This window comes from Lolium perenne, chromosome 7 (assembly GCF_019359855.2).
Source record: "Lolium perenne isolate Kyuss_39 chromosome 7, Kyuss_2.0, whole genome shotgun sequence".
NCBI lineage: Eukaryota > Viridiplantae > Streptophyta > Magnoliopsida > Poales > Poaceae > Lolium > Lolium perenne.
The window spans coordinates 134184661-134209680 of record NC_067250.2 but is presented as its reverse complement, the minus strand read 5'-3'; the positions used below and the strand labels follow the sequence as shown (position 1 = coordinate 134209680).

The 25020-nt window shown below is 48.7% G+C and overlaps 1 long non-coding RNA gene across 1 annotated transcript; it reads right to left on the bottom strand.

The window, feature by feature from the left end:
- Nucleotides 1-8319: 8319 nt before the first annotated feature.
- Nucleotides 8320-9900, bottom strand: LOC139833891 (uncharacterized). Its single transcript, XR_011749379.1, has 2 exons — nucleotides 9812-9900; nucleotides 8320-8533 (listed from the first exon to the last, which is right to left on the bottom strand). It is a non-coding gene; the product is annotated as an uncharacterized lncRNA (long non-coding RNA).
- Nucleotides 9901-25020: the final 15120 nt, after the last annotated feature.

The following is a 25020-nucleotide window of genomic DNA, read 5'->3' as shown; positions in this document are numbered from 1 at the left end:
TTGGGAGAGGTGATGACGATGCCGGCTCCCAAGCCGTTGCGCATCTTCGAGCCGTCGAAGTGCATCTTCCAATGTGTGGAATCCGGCACAGGCGGCAGGTACTGCATCTCAGCCCAGTCGACGAAGAAGTCCGCGAGGATCTGCGACTTGATGGCTGTGCGTGGCTCGTAGAGGATAGTGTGGGCGGCTAGCTCCAGGGCCCACTTGGCAACCCGGCCGTTGGCATCCTTGCTGCCGATGATTTCCGCCAAAGGCGCTGTGGCAACCACCCTGATGGGATGTTCTTGAAAGTAATGCTTGAGCTTCTTGGCCGCCATGTAGACGCCGTAGGTGACCTTCGGTAGTGGGGGTAGTTTTGCTTCGACCGGGAGAGCACTTCGCTGAGGTAATAGATCGGGCGCTGGACCAGCTTCTCTGCGTTTCGGCTTCTTTGCGCTCCACCACCAGGACAACGCTAACCACTCGGTTGGTGGCTGCGATGTACAACAGCATCGGCTCCATTGAAGCCGGCGTTGCAAGGATTGGCGCGGTTGAGAGCACGCGCTTTAAGTCACGGAAGGCTTCATCCGCCTGCGGTGACCAGACGAACTTGTCCGCCTTCTTCATTAGTTGATACAGGGGCAGTGCCTTCTCTCCCAGCCGGCTGACGAAGCGACTCAAGGAGGCCAGTGCAGCCAGCAAACTTACGGACGTCCTTGAGGCACTGCGGCAGTTCCATCTTCTCCAGGGCACCGATCTTGTCCGGGTTGGCTTCAATCTTCGCCGAGAGACGAGGTAGCCGAGGAGCTGGCCAGACGGTACGCCGAATGTGCACTTGGCCGGGTTGAGCTTCATCCGGAATCTTCTCAGATTGGTGAAGGTTTCTCTCAGGTCGTCAAGGAGGGTAGGCATCTCCTTGGTTTTTACAACGACATCATCCACATATGCGTGAACATTTCTGCCGATTTGATCCTGCAAACACTTTTGCATGCACCTTTGGTAGGTGGCGCCTGCATTTTTCAAGCCGAACGGCATAGTCGTGTAGCAGTAAGCCCCGTACGGGGTAATGAACGAAGTCTTTATTTGATCGGCCGGATTCAAAGGAATCTGGTGGTAGCCTGAATAGGCGTCTAAGAAAGACAACAGTTCACAGCCGGCAGTCGAGTCTATGACTTGATCTATGCGCGGCAGGGGGAAGGGGTCCTTCGGGCACGCCTTGTTCAGGCTGGTGTAGTCGATACACATGCGCCAGGAGCCGTTCTTCTTCAAAACCAGGACCGGGTTCGCCAACCAGTCCGGGTGCAGCACTTCCATGATGAAGCCGGCAGCTAGGAGCCGGGCGATTTCTTCACCGATGGCCTTCCTTCGTTCTTCGGCGAAGCGCCTGAGAGGCTGCTTCACCGGCTTGGCTTCAGGCCGGACGTGGAGGTGGTGCTCAGCCAACTCCCTCGGCACACCCGGCATGTCTCTTGGAGTCCATGCGAAGATGTCCCGATTCTCACGGAGGAAGCTGGTGAGCTCGCTTTCCTATTTCTTGTTCAAGCCGGCACCGATGGTGACGAACTTGTCCGGCTGCACCGGGTCCAGGAGGATCTTCTTGGTGTGGTCGGCCGGCTGGAAGTGAGTCGTCCCAGCCGGGTTGCCTGCAGCCGGCATGTCTGTCTGCGTGGCTTTGGCGAGGGCAACGGCGTCGTGGATGAGCTGCTTCTCGGTGGCGATGACCAGCGTCTGGGCCATCTTGGAGCTCTGCGTGGCGCAATCCATGGAGCGGCGATAGTCGCCGGCTACGGTGATGACCCCCTTGGGGCCAGGCAGCTTCATCTTCAGGTACCCATAGTGGGGCACCGCCATGAACTTGGTCAGGGCCGGCCTGCCCAGGAGCGCGTGGTAGGGACTCACGAGGTCCACCACCTCGAACTCGATTCTTTCGGTGCGGAAGTGATCCGGCTGCCCGAACATCACCTCCAGCGTGATCCGGCCGATCGGCTGGCAGCAATGGCCTGGCACGATGCCGTGGAAGACGGTGGGGGTGGGGCGCAACTCGGCCTCCTGGATGCCCAGCTTGCGGGCGGTGTCGCGGTAGAGGATGTTGATGCTGCTGCCGCCGTCGATGAGGACGCGCGAAAAACGCACGCTGCGCCGGGTTGTGCCGATGGTGGGGTCGAGGACCATGGCGTAGCTGCCCGGCTTCGGCAGGACAGCCGGTGTGTCACGGCGATCGAAAGTGATGGCCTGCTCTGACCAGTTTAGGTACTGGGGGACCGGCGGTATGACCGCGTTGACCTCGAGGGAACGGCGCTCTTGGCTCGTCCTGTCCTCGGGCTCGGAGGTGAAGATGATGTAGGTGGCGTCTTCGGCCAAATATCGGCCGGCATGGTGCACTTGGTTAGCCTCGTGGTGCTCGAGGTTGGCGTTCTCTGCGCCGGGTTGGCCACCCGGCCCGCCGGCTGGTGGAGGCGGGGGTGGAGGCGGTAGAGGTTCACCGCTTGTCAGCCGCTTCATGAAGTGGCAGTCGCGGGTGGTGTGGTTGGAGGGGTTCTTGCCGCTGTGGTACTTGCACGGCGAGTCGAGCATTTGCTCAAAGGTGTACTTCGGCTTCCACTGCCGGTCTTGCTTCTGGCGGCGGCTGCCGCCTGCCGCGTTGTCTGCCACGGCGGCTACGTGGGCGGAGCCGTACCGGCGGTCCGGCTGGTCGCTGTGACGCTTGCCGCGGTAGTTGTCCCGCCGGCTGCCATGCGAACCGCCCTCGGCCGGCTTGTGCTCAGCCGGCCTGTTGTTGTCCCGCCTTGCTGGAGCCGGTGAAATATCAGCCGGCGCCTTGCCGGCTTCCTCTGCCAGCGCGTACTTGTCGGCGATGGCCATCAAGGCGGCCATCGACTTGGGGTCACTGCGGCGCAACTTGTGCCACAGCATGGTGTTGGGCCGACAGCCTCCCATGAAGAAGCCGATGGCCTGGATCTCGTGCACGCCCTCGCAGGAGTTGCGCATCTCGCACCAACGCGTCGGTGCACGCGCGATCCGTCTCGTCGGGGCCCTGCTTGCACATCTCGAGCTGCTGGGGGCGACCCGGCCGGCGATAGGTGCCGGTGAAGTTGCTGATGAAGGCCGCTTCGAAGTCGAGCCAGCCGTTTATGCTGCCGGCTGGCAGGTTGTTGAGCCATGTGCGGGCGGAGCCGACCAGCATCAGGGGGGAGTAGCGCACGGCCCAGCGCTTGTTGCCTTTGGCGATGCCGACTGCGGTGGAGTAGTCCTGCAGCCAGTCCTCCGGCTTGGCGGTGCCGTCGTACTTGGGGGTGTCGCGGGGGAGCGTGAAGCCTTCGAGCGTGGGCTCGTTGGCGATGCGGGGCCCGAAGCACTTTGGGCCGGCTGGAGCTTCTTCCTCCGCAATGCGGGATTCGACCAGCCGGTCGAGGCGATCTCGGGCGTCGGCGGGCTCGATGCGCGGGCCCAGCCGGGAGTGTGCCGGCTGGCGCGCGCCGCTTGTTTCTGGAGCCGGCCGGTGATGACGGCGGGGTCCGGAGTCTTGCTCCTGGTTCCGGCTTGGAGGGGGCCGGCTGCGGCCGCTGCCGCTCGGCTGGTGGCTTGGCCGGCCCGAGCTGTGCGTGGCCCGGGAGTCATGGCGCCGGCTTGGTCCTGGGGAGGCGGACTCGGCCGTGTCCCTGGCGCCTTCCCTGTCGTTGCCTGCAGCTCCACGAGCGTGAGAAGCTCTGGGGGCATTGACATACCTGGGGTCGGCGATCTGCCTGTTGGCTGCGTTGAGCAGCTCGGTCACCCGCCTGGTCTGGCGGCGTAACTCTTCGCCTTCAAGGCGGTTCAGCTCTTCCGCGACGGCTTCTGCCGCGCGCATGTTCTTGTCGGGCGTGTTGTAGACGGGGAGCTCCATGGACGGAGCCGGCGAAGGAGCGCCGTCGCGGGCGATCTCAGCGCCAAGGTCGCGGCCCCTGCGGCGGATATGGCCGGCTCGGCTTGGCTCGTCGCCGCCTGGAGTGAGGCCGTGGGCGCGGTTGTACTCGCGCTGGGTGATCTCCATCTGGCGCTTAGCAGCAGCCAGTTCTTCGGTTTGCTTGAGGAGGAGCTGGCGGTGCGCCTCCAAGTCCGCCTCGACGGCGGTGGGATCTCCGCCAGGCGTGAGCGGGGTGCTCAGTTTTGCCCGGACTGCATCCAGCCGGGACGGTGGTGGTGGCGCTTTCGGGCCCGAGCCGGAGGCGTTGGGGTCGATGTTGCGCTCCAAGCCGGGGCCGCGGGTGCGCGGGTTCTTCTCGGGGAGCTCCTCGCCAGCCATCATGACTTGCACGACGGCGGGGCTGGCGGGAGCGCTGCTGCCGGCTCGCGGAGGAGGGCTAGCGCAGCGCAGCACCTGCCGCGGGTAGCGCGGCGGTGCGACGGTGGCGACGTAAACGTCGAAGCCGCCGAAGGAGATGACGCTGCCGCCGGCTGGGAAGGGCCGGTCAGCGAAGCAGCCAGCGTTGTCGCTGACGCAGTTGAGGGAGCCGAATCTCCAGATCAAGCCTGAAGCGACTCGCTCGCCGGTGGTGATGGTGAGGCCCGTCCGGATGAAGACACCGGCCGAGGATGCTGAAGGCCCCACGGTGGGCGCCAAATGTCGTGGTATCGTCACGGCATATGCCATAGGGTGGCTAATCGAAGTGGTTCCTGAGGGATCTCACGGCGGTATCCGGAAGCGGGTATGGGCACGAGCGACACGGCGACGTACCCAGGTTCGAGGCCCTCCGGTGGAGGTAAAACCTCTACTCCTGCTATGAGTGTATATGATGATCACACAGTACAGTGGTGCTCCTAGAGCTGTGTCCGGCTGGCCCTGAGAGGCTAAGGAAGACGATGGTCTCTCTCACAGGGCAGCTCTGTAGGTAGGTGAAAGCAATAAATGATCGATCCCCCTCGCACTAGAGGGGGTAGTGCGGCTTATATAGGCACCGGCACTTTACATATAAGACCCTATAGTTTACTGGCCGGCTGGGCCGGCTTCGGCTTCCGCTCCTTCCCGAGGCGGTGACGTCAGGAGTGGTTGAGCATCGTGGCCTGTCCCATCCGGCTGCCACGGTCAGCGGTATGGAGGAGGTGTCCCTGTCGCCGTCAGCCACTGTAGCCAGTACGGATCGTCGTAAGCCCTGACGGCCTGTCCATCGCGCGGCACTATTGCTCCACAGTGCCCCGCGCTTTACGGAAGATGGAGTCAGCGTGGACTTTAGGAACCCGGATCACCAACCCGGTTCCTTCCAGTGCAAGACTCGCCAGCCTCGAGTCGGTCTGAGGTACAAACCCCAGTCGGATATGGCTTGTAGAAGCCGGCCCAGCTACAGCATTGGTGGCCGTAGCCAGGCCGACTAGGACCTAGAGCCAGCCGGCTTCCGGACCAGCCGGCCACGGCGCCAGCCGGCTGCTCCTCAGCCGGCCTTTGCCGCGAGCCGGCCAGCGGCCAGCCGGCTGCTCCGCGTCCATTGCCCTATCCGGGGTCTTCCCCCCGACAGCGAGGTTGTCAATCTCACCGGCTTGCTGTAAACAAAGGATTAGATGTATAGTGTGGATGATGATGTTTGTTTGCGAAGAACAGTAAAGAACAATTGCAGTAGATTGTATTTCAGATGTAAAGAATAGGACCGGGGTCCACAGTTCACTAGTGGTGTCTCTCCCATAAGATAGCAGATGTTGGGTGAACAAATTACAGTTGGGCAATTGACAAATAAAGAAGGCATAACAATGCACATACATATATCATGATGAGTACTATGAGATTTAATCAGGGCATTACGACAAAGTACATAGACCGCCATCCAGCATGCATCTATGCCTAAAAAGTCCACCTTCAGGTTATCATCCGAACCCCTCCAGTATTAAGTTGTAAACAACAGACAATTGCATTAAGTATGGTGCGTAATGTAATCACTACAAATATCCTTAGACAAAGCATCGATGTTTTATCCCTAGTGGCAATAGCACATCCACAACCTTAGAACCTTCTGTCACTGTCCCAGATTTAATGGAGGCATGAACCCACTATCGAGCATAAATACTCCCTCTTGGAGTCACAAGTATCAACTTGGCCAGAGCCTCTACTAGCAACGGAGAGCATGCAAGAACATAAATAACATATATGATAGATTGATAATCAACTTGACATAGTATTCAATATCCATCGGATCCCAACAAACACAACATGAAGGATTACAAATAGACGATCTTGATCATGATAGGCAGCTCACAAGATCGAACATGATAGCACAATGAGGAGAAGACGACCATCTAGCTACTGCTATGGACCCATAGTCCAGGGGTGAACTACTCACACATCGATCCGGAGGCGATCATGGCGATGAAGAGACCTCCGGGAGATGATTCCCCTCTCCGGCAGGGTGCCGGAGGCGATCTCCTGAATCCCCCGAGATGGGATTGGCGGCGGCTGCGTCTCTGGAAGGTTTTCCGTATCGTGGCTCTCGGTACTGGGGGTTTCGCGACGGAGGCTTTAAGTAGGCGGAAGGGCGAAGTCGGGAGAGTCACGGGGGCCCCACACGCTAGGGCCGCACGGGCCCCCTCTAGGCCGCGCCGCCCTAGTGTGGCGGCGCCCCGTGGCCCCACTTCGTCTCCCCTCCGGTCTTCTGGAAGCTTCGTGGAAAATAGGCCCCTGGGCGTTGATTTCGTCCAATTCCGAGAATATGTCCTTACTAGGATTTCTGAAACCAAAAACAGCAGAAAACAGCAACTGGCTCTTCGGCATCTCGTCAATAGGTTAGTGCCGGAAAATGCATAATAATGACATATAATGTGTATAAAACATGTGAGTATCATCATAAAAGTAGCATGGAACATAAGAAATTATAGATACGTTTGGGACGTATCAAGAATCAATCTTAGGTCAAGTCCATAGCCATGTGTTGGACTCAATGTTGCAAGATGGAGAAGACGGAGTACAATGACGAAGACGGTGTCGAAGAGAGACGAAGACGGTGTAGAAGATGAAGAGAGAAGACGACGTGGAAGATGAATGAAGTCGGTGGCGTGCATACAAGATGGATGAAGATGGTGGCGTATAAGTTGGAGGAAGACGGTGGCATGTACAATGATGAAGAGGGTGAAGACGGAGCTTGCCGACTCGAGTGGGACGCGCAAGGACAAGGTTTGTGCTCGATAGGATAGCGGGTCGCATCATCGGAGAGAGCTCAAACCTTGCATGCATTGCATCGTGTTTCTCGGTTGTTCTTGGTTCTTATACTTGAGATGTTCGAGAGCTTGTGTTCATTCTCATGACAAGCTCTAGCTCATCGGAGACGGATTCCAGATGCATCTCATGTTGCATGTGCGAGGGTGATGATTTTCCCGATATACCATATTGAGAGGTTACACCTCTATGACCATGAGAAAATCATCACTCACTCTTTTCCATGTTTTCACGTTGTGTAGTGGTAGCTCTTGTCGCCCTCTTTCCAACAAAGTTGGTTTCACCTCATTCCGAGTGTCCTAGCTCGAGTTATGGATTTTACATTGCATCATATTTGAAAAAGAAAAGAAACAACGTTTTGGGTCGGCCGGTACTGCCGCTGATGGTACCGGGCCCAGTACCGCATCAGCCTCCAGAGCCCACTGGATCCAGTCCGGTATCAAAGCGGTACTGGGCCGGTAGTACCGTAACTAAACCGGTATCGGGCCTGTACCGTGGCCGGTAGTACCGGCCCAGTTCTTTTTTTTCCTCCCAGCCATCTCCGCCCGCACTGGGCCGCCTCCGCCACGCCTAGCCCAGCTAGCCGCACGTCGCTCGCCCGCGTTGCCTTCCACCCGCGCCCATCGAGGCGTTGACCCGCGGAAGAGCAGCAGCTCGATCCTGCGCGGGATCCCTCCACGCGCTCGCGACAGCCTCGATCCCTGCGCCTTTCCCGCTCGCCGCACCGACCGCTCCTGCGCTGCATGCTGCTATCTGCTGGCCCACCGCTGCGCTGCCCGCTTGCTCTGCTCCCTGCTGCTTCTCTCTCTCAGATTTCCTCAGTTTTCCAGCGCAAGTGGTAGTACCACTCCGCAGAGCGGTACTACCGGTTTTGGGCCGATTTTCAGATCTGACTTTTTGGGGAAAAGTGGTAGTACCGCTTTGACAAGCGGTAGTACCGGTTTGCGCAAATCTGACCGTTTTTCTCAGCCCAACAGCTATATTTTGGGCCCCCTATTTATACCTCTTGTGACGCCCCGGAACCGGTACCATGAGGATTCCAGCGATCCCGCCGAAATCCGCATGATATCGATTCAGAGACGCCCTCCGACACGACGTGCGCGACGAATCACACACGTGATGCCAGAGGAATTAACACGAGCGGTAACATTACAATAGGATTACAATAGAGCCCACAAGAAACATATATTACAACAACGACTCCAACGAGTCAAGATACAAATATACAATACAAAGATCCAAATCATACAGAAGATCAAATACGTCCGAGTACGGACAAGATACAAATTGGACTAAGAGTCCTGAAGATAACCAGTGGCGTCCATAACCCTGCCCAGGCCAAGCCGGAAGGGTAACCTTGCTAACATCGTCATCTCGTACCTGTCAAAGTCGGGCCATCGGTTGCCGACAAGAGGGAGGAAGCAAAAGAGAAAGGGAAAAGGCGAGAGTAAGTACCAAGGAACGAACTCCGGCACGTACTTAGCGAGACTAGAAATGGCTATGCTCGCCGGGCGAATATATATATCGCCTGGGGCTATATGGTAGGTTTAGCGGCAGCAAACTATAACCAATAGAGACACGCTACAACATCCGTCTACTCAGAGAAGATAAGAGAGCGCACAAGGTAACAGATAAAATACTACACAAACATAACCCAGCCGATTACACATATCCCCTTCAACAAAGCGAAGAGGCAATGTAAAAGGCACTCAACGGTGGACAAGTTTTATTAGGTATCGGTTGTAGTAATGCTATATTACTACGCAAGTTATTATCAGATTATTAACAACAAGTATAAGGTGTAAGTTGTTCTATGATCAAGCCATACAATTACAAGTCGTCCATAACCGCGGACACGGCTTATCGATAAGATGTACACCCTGCAGGGGTTGCCCAAATGTAACCATACGCATGCTCGAACCCACTTACTACAGGTGGAGTCTCACAACAAGACCGTTCCCAATGCAAGAGAAAGTTTAAGGGGAGCCACCCCACTAAGCTACCCGTGACGAAGTTCGGCCGTACTCCGATACGGACCTAGAGGTTTGTGTCAACGGCTAAGCTAAGTGTGAACAACCTGCTGTCGCTAATCGTTCCACGATATGAGTACAGTACATAATATAAACACCCGAAGACAACATGAAGTAAATCGTGCATCGTGCATATGAGCAAATAAAACCAAGGTTGTGGCTCCCAATAAACAGACTCGAGGAAAGGTAGTGGGTGATGGGGGTCCCACTCCCCCACGTACGGGTAGAGCGCTCAATCTCGGAACAGATAACAAGAACTCGGGTCCTAGGGGACATTAGCAAGTCAAAGTTCCGATGCTTTTGCAAAGGGGATCACAGATGCCTCTGCTTACAATTTTATTGGTTACCAATTAAGTAAAGCATGAGTATCTCCAACAACTGATATAGCATGTGATAACCTCCCAATAACCCAACATATCCCGATAACAGATCGAGATAAACAACAGAGCCTAAACACGCCTACGACTCGCAAGGCTCAAACATCAAGCAACGGCTATGGGTAAGGAATGATACATATAGGATTATTATGGTAAACAAGTGGAATAGGACACGTGACTCGATAAAGAAGCGCAACATAAGGATAGCAATGCGAGGGAGAGTGTATCATAGGTGAAGAGAGAGGGCTCGCCTGTGAAAAGCTGCAGAAGAACTTGTCGGAGAGCTCGTCGTATCTCACATCAACACTTCGTGATCCTATCCGAAAAGAAGCAAATGCTGGAACACACAATGTATGCAATTCTTACTACTACGGATAAAGAACCGGCATGATCAAGATGATATGCATTACATGGTAGATATGGTGCAATGCAACTTATCCAATTTAAGCGGGATCGGAATCCCGAACAAACAAATTATGTTGGAGTTGTATTTTCTACCGGCAAAGTTAATGGTTGATTAGCATGACATAACATGGCAGGGGTGCGCTATTTCAAAGTTAAACGGAGCGGGAAAAACCATAGTTGGAAATCCAAAATACTCCGCATATATGTGAGGTGAACACGCATAACTATCATCGGACGACATGATGCGAGATGCAAACAGATGTATGGATGGCATATTCATGTTCAGCACATTTTTCTGATCAATTTTCATATATAACACTTTTTATTTAGAGTTATAGTTTGAGAGATATGATTTATGTAAAGTTTGCAAAAAGATTAAAAATAGACAGAGAGGGGCGGGCTGGATCTGGAAGAGGCCTACTACCTGGCCGGCGGGAGGAAGGTTCGCGCGCGCGGGCCAGCCCACTTCTGGCGTGCACGCGGCGATGGGAAGCTACGGGCCGCGCGGGCAAGGAGCTGCGCCGGATAGATCTGGGCCGAGGCCCATCTGCGGATGATCTGGCAAAACAGAGGAAAAAGGTGGGCTTAAATTGCAGCGTTGGAGATTGAACTCAGGATCTCCACAAGATGGCAAAGGAACGAACCAGTTAGGCTGCCAGGCTGATCTTGTCAAGATATTGCTGCGACCCAACAAGAGCAATCAAAAGGTGGGGATGAGCTTGTGCAGCCCAGCCATGGCGGACGACCCTACTGGAGCACGGACCGGTCGATTGAGGGGGAACCAGGACGCGGGAGACAGAGATCTAGATGCGCAGCTTGAAGGGGAGGCGAGTGAGGGGCGCCATGGACCGTAGTATAGTCCCTGGAGACAGCAACGGTGATAATCTGCAACACCGAACGGCGGGGTCAACGCTGGCACGTCGACAAAGAGCGATATAGAGAAGGAGGAGAGGCTCAGGGAGGCGGAGAACTCACCCTCAACATGTACATGTGGTCGGGGATGGTAGGGAAGGTCGAAGATGGCCGGACTTGAAGAATTTGCTGCTCAAGGTTGGAGAAGGGAACGGCGATTCGGCGACGATTGAAGGCCTCCCAGGTCGATTCCTTGCACGTAGATGAAGAGGACGACGAGGGGCATCCTCTGATGCCCTCGGAACGGCGGGGGATGGTCTGGTTTGGCGGGGAGATGAGGAGGAGGACGCGGTGCCATGGTAGTCGTACAAGGGTCTGTTGCCTGGTACGTTTTCTCACAGAGAGAGATCAAGAGGAAAGGAAGAGAGTGGCGGCGGCAAGACGCAGGAAGGTTAGGGTTTCTTCGGGCCCTAGGGCACGGCTTAAAAGGGGAGGAGGAAACGCACCAGTGGGTGGAGGGTGAGGACCACAGCCACGCCATGTGCGTGCTCACCCTGGGGTAGACGACAACAAGAGAGAAGCCTCACTCTCGCGAAGAGGTACGGGCCAGGAGGAGAGGATAGGCTCGGTGCAGAAAGAAACGGGCCACCGGGTGGATTGGAAGAAGAGGTGGGCTTCAGCTGGGCAAGGGAGGAAGGAAGAAACTGGGCTGGCAAGAAAGAAAAGAAGAAGGCTAGAGAGAAAAGAGCCCAGGGAGAGGGATTAGGTTTTGTTTTAAAGAAAGAGGAGAGGGGGTTTAATATAAACCATATGAGAGGGAAAACCAAAATATTTTAGGTTTTATAAAATAGTTTTTATTTTATTTTGTGAAACCATGGAGGATATGATGCATATGCTATGATGATGCATAAAAAGAAAAGAAACAAACAAATCTAATAGGGGTATATCCGGGGCCGTTACAATCGACACCACTAACAAGGAACCTCGCCCCGAGGTTCCACGCCATGCTACGGGGGAGAGAGGTGAACTATCGGATCTTCTGGCGACGTGTCAAACTCCTCGACACCACTAACAAGAGTTCTTGTTCCATGCTGATCGGGCGACACCACTAACAAGAAGTCGTTCTTCCGCTATTGATGATGCGCTTCTGTCGGATCCTCCAAAGATCGGACCTAATAGGTGAGGGGCAAAGATCGTCCACCCGCGTCGGAACCTAAGACTCGAAAAAACTCAGATAAGAGAGAAGAATCAAAACTCGCAAGGATAAGATGAGAAAGAATAGGGATAAGGAGAAAAATCAGAGCTAATCAGAACTATCCAACGAGTTTTAGAAAATAGTTTTAACACGCTAAACTTAACGACCATTGGCAAGGTTATCCTACAGGCTGGACTAGTTGGGTACCGTCAACCTGAGCTCTGATACCAACTTGTGATGCCCCGGAACCGGTACCATGAGGATTCCAGCAATCCCGCCGAAATCCGCATGATATCGATTCAGAGACGCCCTCCGACACGACGTGCGCGACGAATCACACACGTGATGCCAGAGGAATTAACACGAGCGGTAACATTACAATAGGATTACAATAGAGCCCACAAGAAACATATATTACAACAACGACTCCAACGAGTCAAGATACAAATATACAATACAAAGATCCAAATCATACAGAAGATCAAATACGTCCGAGTACGGACAAGATACAAATTGGACTAAGAGTCCTGAAGATAACCAGTGGCGTCCATAACCCTGCCCAGGCCAAGCCGGAAGGGTAACCTTGCTAACGTCGTCATCTCGTACTTGTCAAAGTCGGGCCATCGGTTGCCGACAAGAGGGAGGAAGCAAAAGAGAAAGGGAAAAGGCGAGAGTAAGTACCAAGGAACGAACTCCGGCACGTACTTAGCGAGACTAGAAATGGCTATGCTCGCCGGGCGAATATATATATCGCCTGGGGCTATATGGTAGGTTTAGCGGCAGCAAACTATAACCAATAGAGACACGCTACAACATCCGTCTACTCAGAGAAGATAAGAGAGCGCACAAGGTAACAGATAAAATACTACACAAACATAACCCAGCCGATTACACATATCCCCTTCAACAAAGCGAAGAGGCAATGTAAAAGGCACTCAACGGTGGATAAGTTTTATTAGGTATCGGTTGTAGTAATGCTATATTACTACGCAAGTTATTATCAGATTATTAACAACAAGTATAAGGTGTAAGTTGTTCTATGATCAAGCCATACAATTCCAAGTCGTCCATAACCGCGGACACGGCTTATCGATAAGATGTACACCCTGCAGGGGTTGCCCAAATGTAAACATACGCATGCTCGAACCCACTTACTACAGGTGGAGTCTCACAACAAGACCGTTCCCAATGCAAGAGAAAGTTTAAGGGGAGCCACCCCACTAAGCTACCCGTGACGAAGTTCGGCCGTACTCCGATACGGACCCAGAGGTTTGTGTCAACGGCTAAGCTAAGTGTGAACAACCTGCTGTCGCTAATCGTTCCACGATATGAGTACAGTACATAATATAAACACCTGAAGGCAACAGGAAGTAAATCGTGCATCGTGCATATGAGCAAATAAAACCAAGGTTGTGGCTCCCAATAAACAGACTCGAGGAAAGGTAGTGGGTGATGGGGGTCCCACTCCCCCACGTATGGGTAGAGCGCTCAATCTCGGAACAGATAACAAGAACTCGGGTCCTAGGGGACATTAGCAAGTCAAAGTTCCGATGCTTTTGCAAAGGGGCTCACAGATGCCTCTGCTTACAATTTTATTGGTTACCAATTAAGTAAAGCATGAGTATCTCCAACAACTGATATAGCATGTGGTAACCTCCCAATAACCCAACATATCCCGATAACAGATCGAGATAAACAACAGAGCCTAAACACGCCTACGACTCGCAAGGCTCAAACATCAAGCAACGGCTATGGGTAAGGAATGATACATATAGGATTATTATGGTAAACAAGTGGAATAGGACACGTGACTCGATAAAGAAGCGCAACATAAGGATAGCAATGCGAGGGAGAGTGTATCATAGGTGAAGAGAGAGGGCTCGCCTGTGAAAAGCTGCAGAAGAACTTGTCGGAGAGCTCGTCGTATCTCACATCAACACTTGGTGATCCTATCCGAAAAGAAGCAAATGCTGGAACACACAACGTATGCAAGTCTTACTACTACGGATAAAGAACCGGCATGATCAAGATGATATGCATGACATGGTAGATATGGTGCAATGCAACTTATCCAATTTAAGCGGGATCGGAATCCCGAACAAAAAAATTATGTTGGAGTTGCATTTTCTACCGGCAAAGTTAATGGTTGATTAGCATGACATAACATGGCAGGGGTGCGCTACTTCAAAGTTAAACGGAGCGGGGAAAACCATAGTTGGAAATCCAAAATACTCCGCATATATGTGAGGTGAACACGCATAACTATCATCGGACGACATGATGCGAGATGCAAACAGATGTATGGATGGCATATTCATGTTCAGCACATTTTTCTGATCAATTTTCATATATAACACTTTTTATTTAGAGTTATAGTTTGAGAGATATGATTTATGCAAAGTTTGAAAAAAGATTAAAAATAGACAGAGAGGGGCGGGCTGGATCTGGAAGAGGCCTGCTACCTGGCCGGCGGGAGGAAGGTTCGCGCGCGCGGGCCGGCCCACTTCTGGCGTGCACGCGGCGACGGGAAGCTACGGGCCGCGCGGGCAAGGAGCTGCGCCGGATAGATCTGGGCCGAGGCCCATCTGCGGATGATCTGGCAAAACAGAGGAAAAAGGTGGGCTTAAATTGCAGCGTTGGAGATTGAACTCAGGATCTCCACAAGATGGCAAAGGAACGAACCAGTTAGGCTACCAGGCTGATCTTGTCAAGATATTGCTGCGACCCAACAAGAGCAATCAAAAGGTGGGGATGAGCTTGTGCAGCCCAGCCATGGCGGACGACCCTACTGGAGCACGGACCGGTCGATTGAGGGGGAACCAGGACGCGGGAGACAGAGATCTAGATGCGCAGCTTGAAGGGGAGGCGAGTGAGGGGCGCCATGGACCGTAGTATAGTCCCTGGAGACAGCAACAGTGATAATCTGCAACACCGAACGGCGGGGTCAACGCTGGCACGTCGACAAAGAGCGATATAGAGAAGGAGGAGAGGCTCAGAGAGGCGGACAACTCACCCTGAACATGTACATGTGGTCGGGGATGGTAGGGAAGGTCGAAGATGGCCGGAATTGAAGAATTTGCTGCTCAAGGTTGGAGAAGGGAACGGCGATTCGGCGACGATTGAAGGCCTCCCAGGTCGATTCCTTGCACGTAGATGAAGAGGACGACGAGGGGCATCCTCTGATGCCCTCGGAACGGCGGGGGATGGTCTGGTTTGGCGGGGAGATGAGGAGGAGGACGCGGTGCCATGGTGGTCGTACAAGGGTCTGTTGCCTGGTATGTTTTCTCACAGAGAGAGATCAAGAGGAAAGGAAGAGAGTGGCGGCGGCAAGACGCAGGAAGGTTAGGGTTTCTTCGGGCCCTAGGGCACGGCTTAAAAGGGGAGGAGGAAACGCACCAGTGGGTGGAGGGTGAGGACCACAGCCACGCCATGTGCGTGCTCACCCTGGGGTAGACGAAAACAAGAGAGAAGCCTCTCTCTCGCGAAGAGGTACGGGCCAGGAGGAGAGGATAGGCTCGGTGCAGAAAGAAACGGGCCACCGGGTGGATTGGAAGAAGAGGTGGGCTTCAGCTGGGCAAGGGAGGAAGGAAGAAACTGGGCTGGCAAGAAAGAAAAGAAGAAGGCCAGAGAGAAAAGAGTCTAGGGAGAGGGATTAGGTTTTGTTTTAAAGAAAGAGGAGAGGGGGTTTAGTATAAACCATATGAGAGGGAAAACCAAAATATTTTAGGTTTTATAAAATAGTTTTTATTTTATTTTGTGAAACCATGGAGGATATGATGCATATGCTATGATGATGCATAAAAAGAAAAGAAACAAACAAATCTAATAGGGGTATATCCGGGGCCGTTACACCTCTCTTCCACCTCCGACCCAAACACTTCTTCCCCTCCATTCTCTCTCCTCCATTGTTGACCTTGAAGTGATTCTTCCTCCTCTTGATCCCCCCACTGTTTCTTGCATATTTTTGGGGGAAATGGGAGAGGAGATCTAGATCTAGAGCTTTGATGACCCACAAGTATAGGGGATCGCAACAGTCTTCGAGGGAAGTAAAACCCAATTTATTGATTCGACACAAGGGGAGCCAAAAAATATTTGTAAGCCTTAACAGCGGAGTTGTCAATTCAGCTACACCTGGAAACAGACTTGCTCGCAATAGTTTATCAGTAGCAACAGTTTTATAGCAGTAGCAGTAGTGAAATATAAGCAGCAGTGTAGTAAAGACAGCAGTAGTGATTATAGTAAACAGCAGGATTAAAATACTGTAGGCATAGGGATGGATGAACGGGCGCTGCATGGATAAGATAACTCATGTAATAATCAAGACTAGGCATTTGCAGATAATAATAAAACAGTATCCAAGTACTAAATAACCATAGGCATGTGTTCCGTATATAGTCGTACGTGCTCGCAATGAGAAACTTGCACAACATCTTTTGTCCTACCAGCCGGTGGCAGCCGGGCCTCTAGGGAAACTACTGGTAATTAAGGTACTCCTTTAATAGAGTACCGGAGCAAAGCATTACCACTCCGTGAACACATGTGATCCTCATATCACAGTCTTCCCCTCCGGTTGTCCCAATTTCTGTCACTTTGGGGCCTCGGGTTCCGGACAGCAATATGTGTATACAACTTGCAGGTAAGATCATAAAACAATGAATATCATCATGAATCAATAACATGTTCAGATCTGAAATCATGGCACTCGGGCCCTAAGTGACAAGCAGTAAGCATAACAAGTTGCAACAATATCATAAAAGTACCAACAACGGATACTAGGCACCATGCCCTAACAATCTTATGGCTATTACATGAACAATCTCATCCAATCCCTACCATCCCCTTCAGCCTACAGCGGGGATTTACTCACACATGGATGGGGGAAGCATGGATGATCGATGGAGAGGCGTCGGTGGCGATGATGGTGATGATCTCCTCCGATTCCCCGTCCCGGCAGGGTGCCAGAACGGAGTTTCTGGTCCCGAAATAGGGTTTTCGATGGCGGCAGAGTTCTGGATATCTTCTGGAAAATTGGTCGAACCCCCGTGCGTTTTTAGGTCAAGGGCTTTAAGTAGTCCAGAGGGGAGCGCCTGGGGCTGGCCGAGGCGGCATCCCAATGTGGCGGCGCGGCCATGGGCCCACCGCGCCGCCACGTGGTGTGCGCGCCTCGTGGCCCCCCTCCGTCTCGTCTTCTGGCTCTGTGGGTCTTGTGTAAAATAGGCCCATTGCAATTATTTCCGGGGATTTTCCTGAAAGTTTATTTTCTGCAAAAAAAATAAGACACCAGGGCAATTCTGCTGAAAACAGCGTTAGTCCGTGTTAGTTGTATCCAAGATACACAAATTAGAGGCAAAACAATAGCAAATGTGTTCGGGAAAGTAGATACGTTTTGGACGTATCAACTCCCCCAAGCTTAGCTTATTGCTTGTCCTCAAGCAATTCAGTTAACAACTGAGTGAGATAAAAGAGCTTTCACGAACACATTTGCTCATATGATGTAAATATTCTCATTATATGGACGAGTACTTAGGCAATTCATAATAAGATAAATGCAAATAAAGTCATCTAATAGTTATGTCAATCATGAAAAAGATACCAACAAACTAATAATAAGCATCATGAAACATATCTATAAGCAGGATTGCAATGCTCATAAAAAGATATGATAAAGTGGTATCTCACTTGCCCGTATTTGTACAACAAAACATAAATGCCCAGGCACCTCTGAAATTCATGGGAAGACTAGAAGTAAAGATTATCAAAGATAAAAGCATCAAAATTATACCACAGTTAACCATATTCTGGGACAAACATATTACACTAAGAATGACAGTTATGCTCTCAAGAAGGTGCTCAAAGAAAGGATGGTGACTCAACATAAAAGTAAAAGATTGACCCTTCGCAGAGGGAAGCAGGGATTAACATGTGCTAGAGCTTTTCATTTTTCTAAAAACAGAAGTAAAATTGTTTTGAGAGGTGTTTGTTGTTGTCAACGAATGGTAGTGGGCACTCTAACTACTTTGTCAACCAGACTTTCGAGAGCGACTCCCATGAAGGACGTTATCTCTACCAGCAAGGTAGATCATCCCTCTTCTCTTTTGTTTACACATGTATTTTAGTTTCATTATGGATGACACTCCAACCAACCTTTGCTTACACAAGCCATGGCTAACCGAATCCTCGGGTGCCTTCCAACATTCACAAACCATGGAGGAGTGTCTATTTGCAAATTAAGTTGCTTACTGATAAATCAGGGCAAAACATGTGAAGGGAATTATTTATGAAAGTTGTAATTAATTGGGGCTGGGCACCCCGTTGCCAGCTCTTTTTGCAAAATTATTGGATATAAGCGGATGTATATGCCACTAGTCCATTGGTGAAAGTCCGACCGGCAAGATTGAAAGATAAAACACCACATACTTCCTCATGAGCTATAAAACATTGACACAAATTGAGAAGTACTTTGAAGGTTTTAATGGTAGCACATGAAAATTTACTTGGAATGGTTTGAAATGCCATGCATAGGTATTTATGGTGGACACTTTGGAATAACTTGGTTTTCAGGGATTTGGAAGAACGAGCAGCATTCCCGCTCAGTACAAGTGAAGGCTAGCAATAGACTAGGAAGCGACAATCAAGAGAGCAATAACCGTCATAATCATGCTTGCGACAAAATAAAATTAACGGAGGCATAAAAGTGATAAAAGAACTCTGAAGCAAAGTAAATCATCGAGGCTTAATTGACCTTTTGTTTTTCAGTCATATGCATGCGTGAGCATGTGCCAAGTCAATTCAAATGAATTATTCAGAGGAGGATACCACAATGTCATACCTATCTATGAATAAAACAATGCAAGCAAATATTTATGACATGCTACTCATATTAATAAATTGGAGCTAAACATGAGAGATCATGAACTACTAGACTTTCATTAAATGACATATACCTCACATGAACCAACTAAGCATGCTCACATGGATGAGTATATGTACAAAAATGAAAACAAATAGAGTCCATACCAGCCTCTCACAACAGTCGAGTTGTCGTAGATCGTCATTATTGCCTTTCACTTGTGTGGCTTGAATAATATGAAATGAAAACCAAGCTCCAACCACCGGAGACCGCTGAACTCCATAATAAACTTTACAAAACCGAAGAAGAACAACAAATATTTTTGGATTTTCGATATTAGAGTCACCGAACGAAAGTAAAATCTTTTTGGATTTTCTCATAGCAAACCAACGATAGTAAATACAGCAAAATAGGAACAAGAAACCAAATAAACAAATGATAAAGAGAAACAACAGAAATATTTTTGGTCTTTTTGTGTTTTAGAAAAGAAACAAAGCAAAAACAAGAGAATGAAAACTAAAAGAGTCACACAAAAGCAAAGTGGCAGAAATCTACCAAAACTTGACAACAGTACAGTAATTATTTTTTTAGAAAATCTTCTGATGTTCAACTCGAAAAGTGCTCAACTAATGAAAGTTAGATAATAACCTGGGGAACTTGCACAAAAATTGGCAGCTCAAAATAACGTTCTGGATATTTTAGGAATTTTTCCAGTATCAGTTCAGAATCTGTTTTTTAGACAGCACTTCCCCAAATATCATCTTCCTCATATTAGAGGCAACCATCGGCACACAAATGAAATAAGAAAAAGTAAAAGTAAAGGTTACTACAGTAGTAACAACCTTCAAAAACTAAAATAAGAACCTACTGAAATAAAAATAACCGAAAGAGAAACAACCAAAAGAAGCGAAACAAGTATATACAAATGACCGGCAATTGTAATATGCAATGAATGAGTGATGCCGGCGTACCTCCCCCCAAGCTTAGGCTTTTGGCCTCAGTGGAGATCAACCCCACGGTGCCCATGAGGTGGCGCCTCCATAATATGATGAAGGAGGATCCTGTCCTTGGTACAAACTGGAGGACGCACTAGGATACGTGACGGTGTACCCGTCAGAGGGCTCGGTGTCCTCTGATAAGTCTCCAACGTATCGATAATTTCTTATGTTCCATGCCACATTATTGATGTTATCTACATGTTTTATGCACACTTTATGTCATATTCGTGCATTTTCTGGAACTAACCTATTAACAAGATGCCGAAGTGCCGGTTGCTGTTTTCTGCTGTTTTTGGTTTCAGAAATCCTAGTAACGAAATATTCTCGGAATTGGACGAAATCAACGCCCAGGGTCCTATTTTGCCACGAAGCATCCAGAAGACCGAAGAGGAGACGAAGTGGGGCCACGAGGCGCCCAAACCCTAGGGCGGCGCGGCCTGCCCCTTGGCCGCGCGGTCCTGTGGTGTGGGGCCCTCGTGCCGCCTCCTGACCTGCCCTTCCGCCTACTTAAAGCCTCCGTCGCGAAACCCCCAGTACCGAGAGCCACGATACGGAAAACCTTACTGAGACGCCGCTGCCGCCAATCCCATCTCGGGGGATTCAGGAGATCGCCTCCGGCACCCTGCCGGAGAGGGGATTCATCTCCCGGAGGACTCTACGCCGCCATGGTCGCCTCCGGAGTGATGTGTGAGTAGTCTACCCCTGGACTATGGGTCCATAGCAGTAGCTAGATGGTTGTCTTCTCCCCATTGTGCTTAATTGTCGTATCTTGTGAGCTGCCTAACATGATCAAGATCATCTATCTGTAATTCTATATGTTGCGTTTGTTGGGATCCGATGAATAGAGAATACTTGTTATGTTGATTATCAAAGTTATGTCTATGTGTTGTTTATGATCTTGCATGCTCTCCATTATTAGTAGATGCTCTGGCCAAGTTGATGCTAGTAACTCCAAGAGGGAGTATTTATGCTCGATAGTGGGTTCATGTCTCCGTGAATCTGGAGGGGTGACAAGAACCTCTAAGGTTATGGATGTGCTGTTGCCACTAGGGATAAAACATTGGTGCTATGTTCAAGGATGTAGTCACTGATTACATTACGCGCAATACTTAATGCAATTGTCTGTTGTTAGCAACTTAATACTGGAGGGGGTTCGGATGATAACCTGAAGGTGGACTTTTTAGGCATAGATGCATGCTGGATAGTGGTCTATGTACTTTGTCGTAATGCCCAATTAAATCTCACAATACTCATCATAATATGTATGTGCATGGTCATGCCCTCTCTATTTGTCAATTGCCCAACTGTAATTTGTTCACCCAACATGCTGTTTATCTTATGGGAGAGACACCTCTAGTGAACTGTGGACCCCGGTCCAATTCTCTATCTTGAAATACAATCATCTTGCAATCTTTGTTCTCTTGTTTTCTGCAAACAATCATCATCCACACTATACATCTAATCCTTTGTTACAGCAAGCCGGTGAGATTGACAACCTCACTGTTTCGTTGGGGCAAAGTACTTTGGTTGTGTTGTGCAGGTTCCACGTTGGCGCCGGAATCTCTGGTGTTGCGCCGCACTACATCCCGCCGCCATCAACCTTCAACGTGCTTCTTGGCTCCTACTGGTTCGATAAACCTTGGTTTCATAATGAGGGAAAACTTGCCGCTGTACGCATCACACCTTCCTCTTGGGGTTCCCAACGGACGCGTGTTGTACGCGTATCAAGGTCTTTTTCTGGCGCCGTTGCCGGGGAGATCAAGATACGCTGCAAGGGGAGTCTCCACATCCCAATCTCTTTACTTTGTTTTTGTCTTGCTTAGTTTTATTTACTACTTTGTTTGCTGCACTAAATCAAAGTACAAAAAAATTAGTTGCTAGTTTTACTTTATTTGCTATCTTGTTTACTATATCAAAAACACAAAAAAAAATTAGTTACTTGCATTTACTTTATCTAGTTTGCTTTATTTACTGTTGCTAAAATGGGTACTCCTGAAAATACTAAGTTGTGTGACTTCACAACCACAAATAATAATGATTTCTTATGCACACCTATTGCTCCACCTGCTACTACAGCAGAATTCTTTGAAATTAAACCTGCTTTACTAAATCTTGTTATGCGAGAGCAATTTTCTGGTGTTAGTTCTGATGATGCTGCTACCCATCTTAATAATTTTTTTGAATTATGTGAAATGCAAAAGTATAAAGATGTAGATGGTGACATTATAAAATTAAAATTGTTCCCTTTCTCATTAAGAGGAAGAGCTAAAGATTGGTTGCTATCTCTGCCTAAGAATAGTATTGATTCATGGACTAAATGCAAGGATGCTTTTATTGGTAGATATTATCCCCCTGCTAAAATTATATCTTTGAGGAGTAGCATAATGAATTTTAAACAATTAGATACTGAACATATTGCTCAAGCTTGGGAAAGAATGAAATCTTTGGTTAAAAATTGCCCAACCCATGGACTGACTACTTGGATGATCATCCAAACCTTCTATGCAGGACTAAATTTTTCTTCGCGGAACCTATTGGATTCAGCTGCTGGAGGTACCTTTATGTCCATCACTCTTGGTGAAGCAACAAAGCTTCTTGATAATATGATGATCAACTACTCTGAATGGCACACGGAAAGAGCTCCACAAGGTAAGAAGGTAAATTCTGTCGAAGAAACCTCTACCTTGAGTGATAAGATTGATGCTATTATGTTTATGCTTGTGAATGGTAGGACTAATGTTGATCCTAATAATGTTCCGTTAGCCTCATTGGTTGCTCAAAATTCTAGGCCATATCCTGCTAATGGTAACTCTTATAGTAGATATGTTTCACCTAATGAGGAAAAGATGTTAGAAATTGAAAGATCCACCAAGAGCTTTATGCAATCACAATATGAGCAAAATAAATTGTTTACTAAAACTATGAATGAACAATCTACCTTGTTGAAGAATATAGGAAATCAACTTGAAAATCTGAATATGGAGATTTCTGGGTTGCAAACTAAACTTGCAAATGCTGAAAACCGAATCTCATACATGTCTGCGTCACAATCTTCTTTAATTAATAAAATGGCTGCTAAACCTGAGGATATTGAAAATAAAATTGTTACTACAGCAAATGCCATCCAAGTTAGAATTAATGAGAATATAAGATTAATGGCCGAACTGCGCGCTAGGTGGGATAGAGAAGAAAATGAAAAACTAGCTAAAGAGAAGAATGTAGCTAAAGTTTGGACTATTACCACCACTAGTAATGCTAATGCTACACAAGTTGCTGCACCTCCTACTATTAATAATAAAAGAATTGGTGTTAGCAATGTTTCCACTTCTAATGCAAAGCGCGAAAAACTGCCTGAAATTGCTAAAACTGCTGAAACTGCCTGTGATAAAGCTGCTGAAATTTTTTCCAATATTGGGGATGATGATCCCATTGCTTTAGATTATAATGGTTTGAATTTTGATGATTGCCACATCTCTGAAGTTATAAAGTTCTTGCAAAAACTTGCTAAAAGTCCTAATGCTAGTGCTATAAATTTGGCTTTCACGCAACATATTACAAATGCTCTCATAAAAGCTAGAGAAGAGAAACTAGAGCGCGAAGCCTCTATTCCTAGAAAGCTAGAGGATGGTTGGGAGCCCATCATTAAGATGAAGGTTAAAGATTTTGATTGTAATGCTTTATGTGATCTTGGTGCAAGTATTTCCGTTATGCCTAAGAAAATTTATAATATGCTTGACTTGCCACCGCTGAAAAATTGTTATTTGGATGTTAATCTTGCTGATCATTCTACAAAGAAACCTTTGGGGAAAGTTGATAATGTTCGCATTACCGTTAACAATAACCTTGTCCCCGTTGATTTTGTTGTCTTGGATATTGAATGCAATGCATCTTGTCCCATTATATTGGGAAGACCTTTTCTTGAGCTTGTTGGTGCTACTATTGATATGAAGGAAGGTAATATAAAATATCAATTTCCTCTCAAGAAAGGTATGGAACACTTCCCTAGAAAGAGAATGAAGTTACCTTTTGATTCTATCATTAGAACAAATTATGATGTTGACACTTCGTCTCTTGATAATACTTGATACACACTTTCTGCGCCTAGCTGAAAGGCGTTAAAGAAAAGCGCTTATGGGAGACAACCCATGGTTTTTACTACAGTACTTTGTTTTTATTTTGTGTCTTGGAAGTTGTTTACTACTGTAGCAACCTCTCCTTATCTTAGTTTAGTGTTTTGTTGTGCCAAGTAAAGTCGTTGATAGTAAAGTTCATACTAGATTTGGATTACTGCGCAGAAACAGATTTCTTTGCTGTCACGAATCTGGGCTGTTTTCTCTGTAGGTAACTCAGAAAATTATTCCAATTTACGTGAGTGATCCTCAGATATGTACGCAACTTTCATTCAATTTGAGCATTTTCATTTGAGCAAGGCTGGTGCCTCGATAAAATTCGTCAATACGAACTGTTCTGTTTTGACAGATTCTGCCTTTTATTTCGCATTGCCTCTTTTGCTATGTTGGATGAATTTCTTTGATCCATTAATGTCCAGTAGCTTTATGCAATGTCCAGAAGTGTTAAGAATGATTATGTCACCTCTGAACATGTATATTTTGATTGTGCACTAACCCTCTAATGAGTTGTTCTAAGTTTGGTATGGAGGAAGTTTTCAAGGATCAAGAGAGGAGTATGATGCAACATGATCAAGGAGAGTGAAAGCTCTAAGCTTGGGGATGCCCCGGTGGTTCACCCCTGCATATTCTAAGAAGACTCAAGCGTCTAAGCTTGGGGATGCCCAAGGCATCCCCTTCTTCATCGACAACATTATCAGGTTCCTCCCCTGAAACTATATTTTTATTCCATCACATCTTATGTGCTTTTCTTGGAGCGTCGGTTTGTTTTTGTTTTTGTTTTTGCTTGAATAAATGGATCCTAGCATTCATTGTATGGGAGAGAGACACGCTCCGCTGTAGCATATGGACAAGTATGTCCTTAGGCTCTACTCATAGTATTCATGGCGAAGTTTCTTCTTCGTTAAATTGTTATATGGTTGGAATTGGAAAATGATACATGTAGTAAATTGCTATAATGTCTTGGGTAATGTGATACTTGGCAATTGTTGTGCTCATGTTTAAGCTCTTGCATCATATACTTTGCACCCAT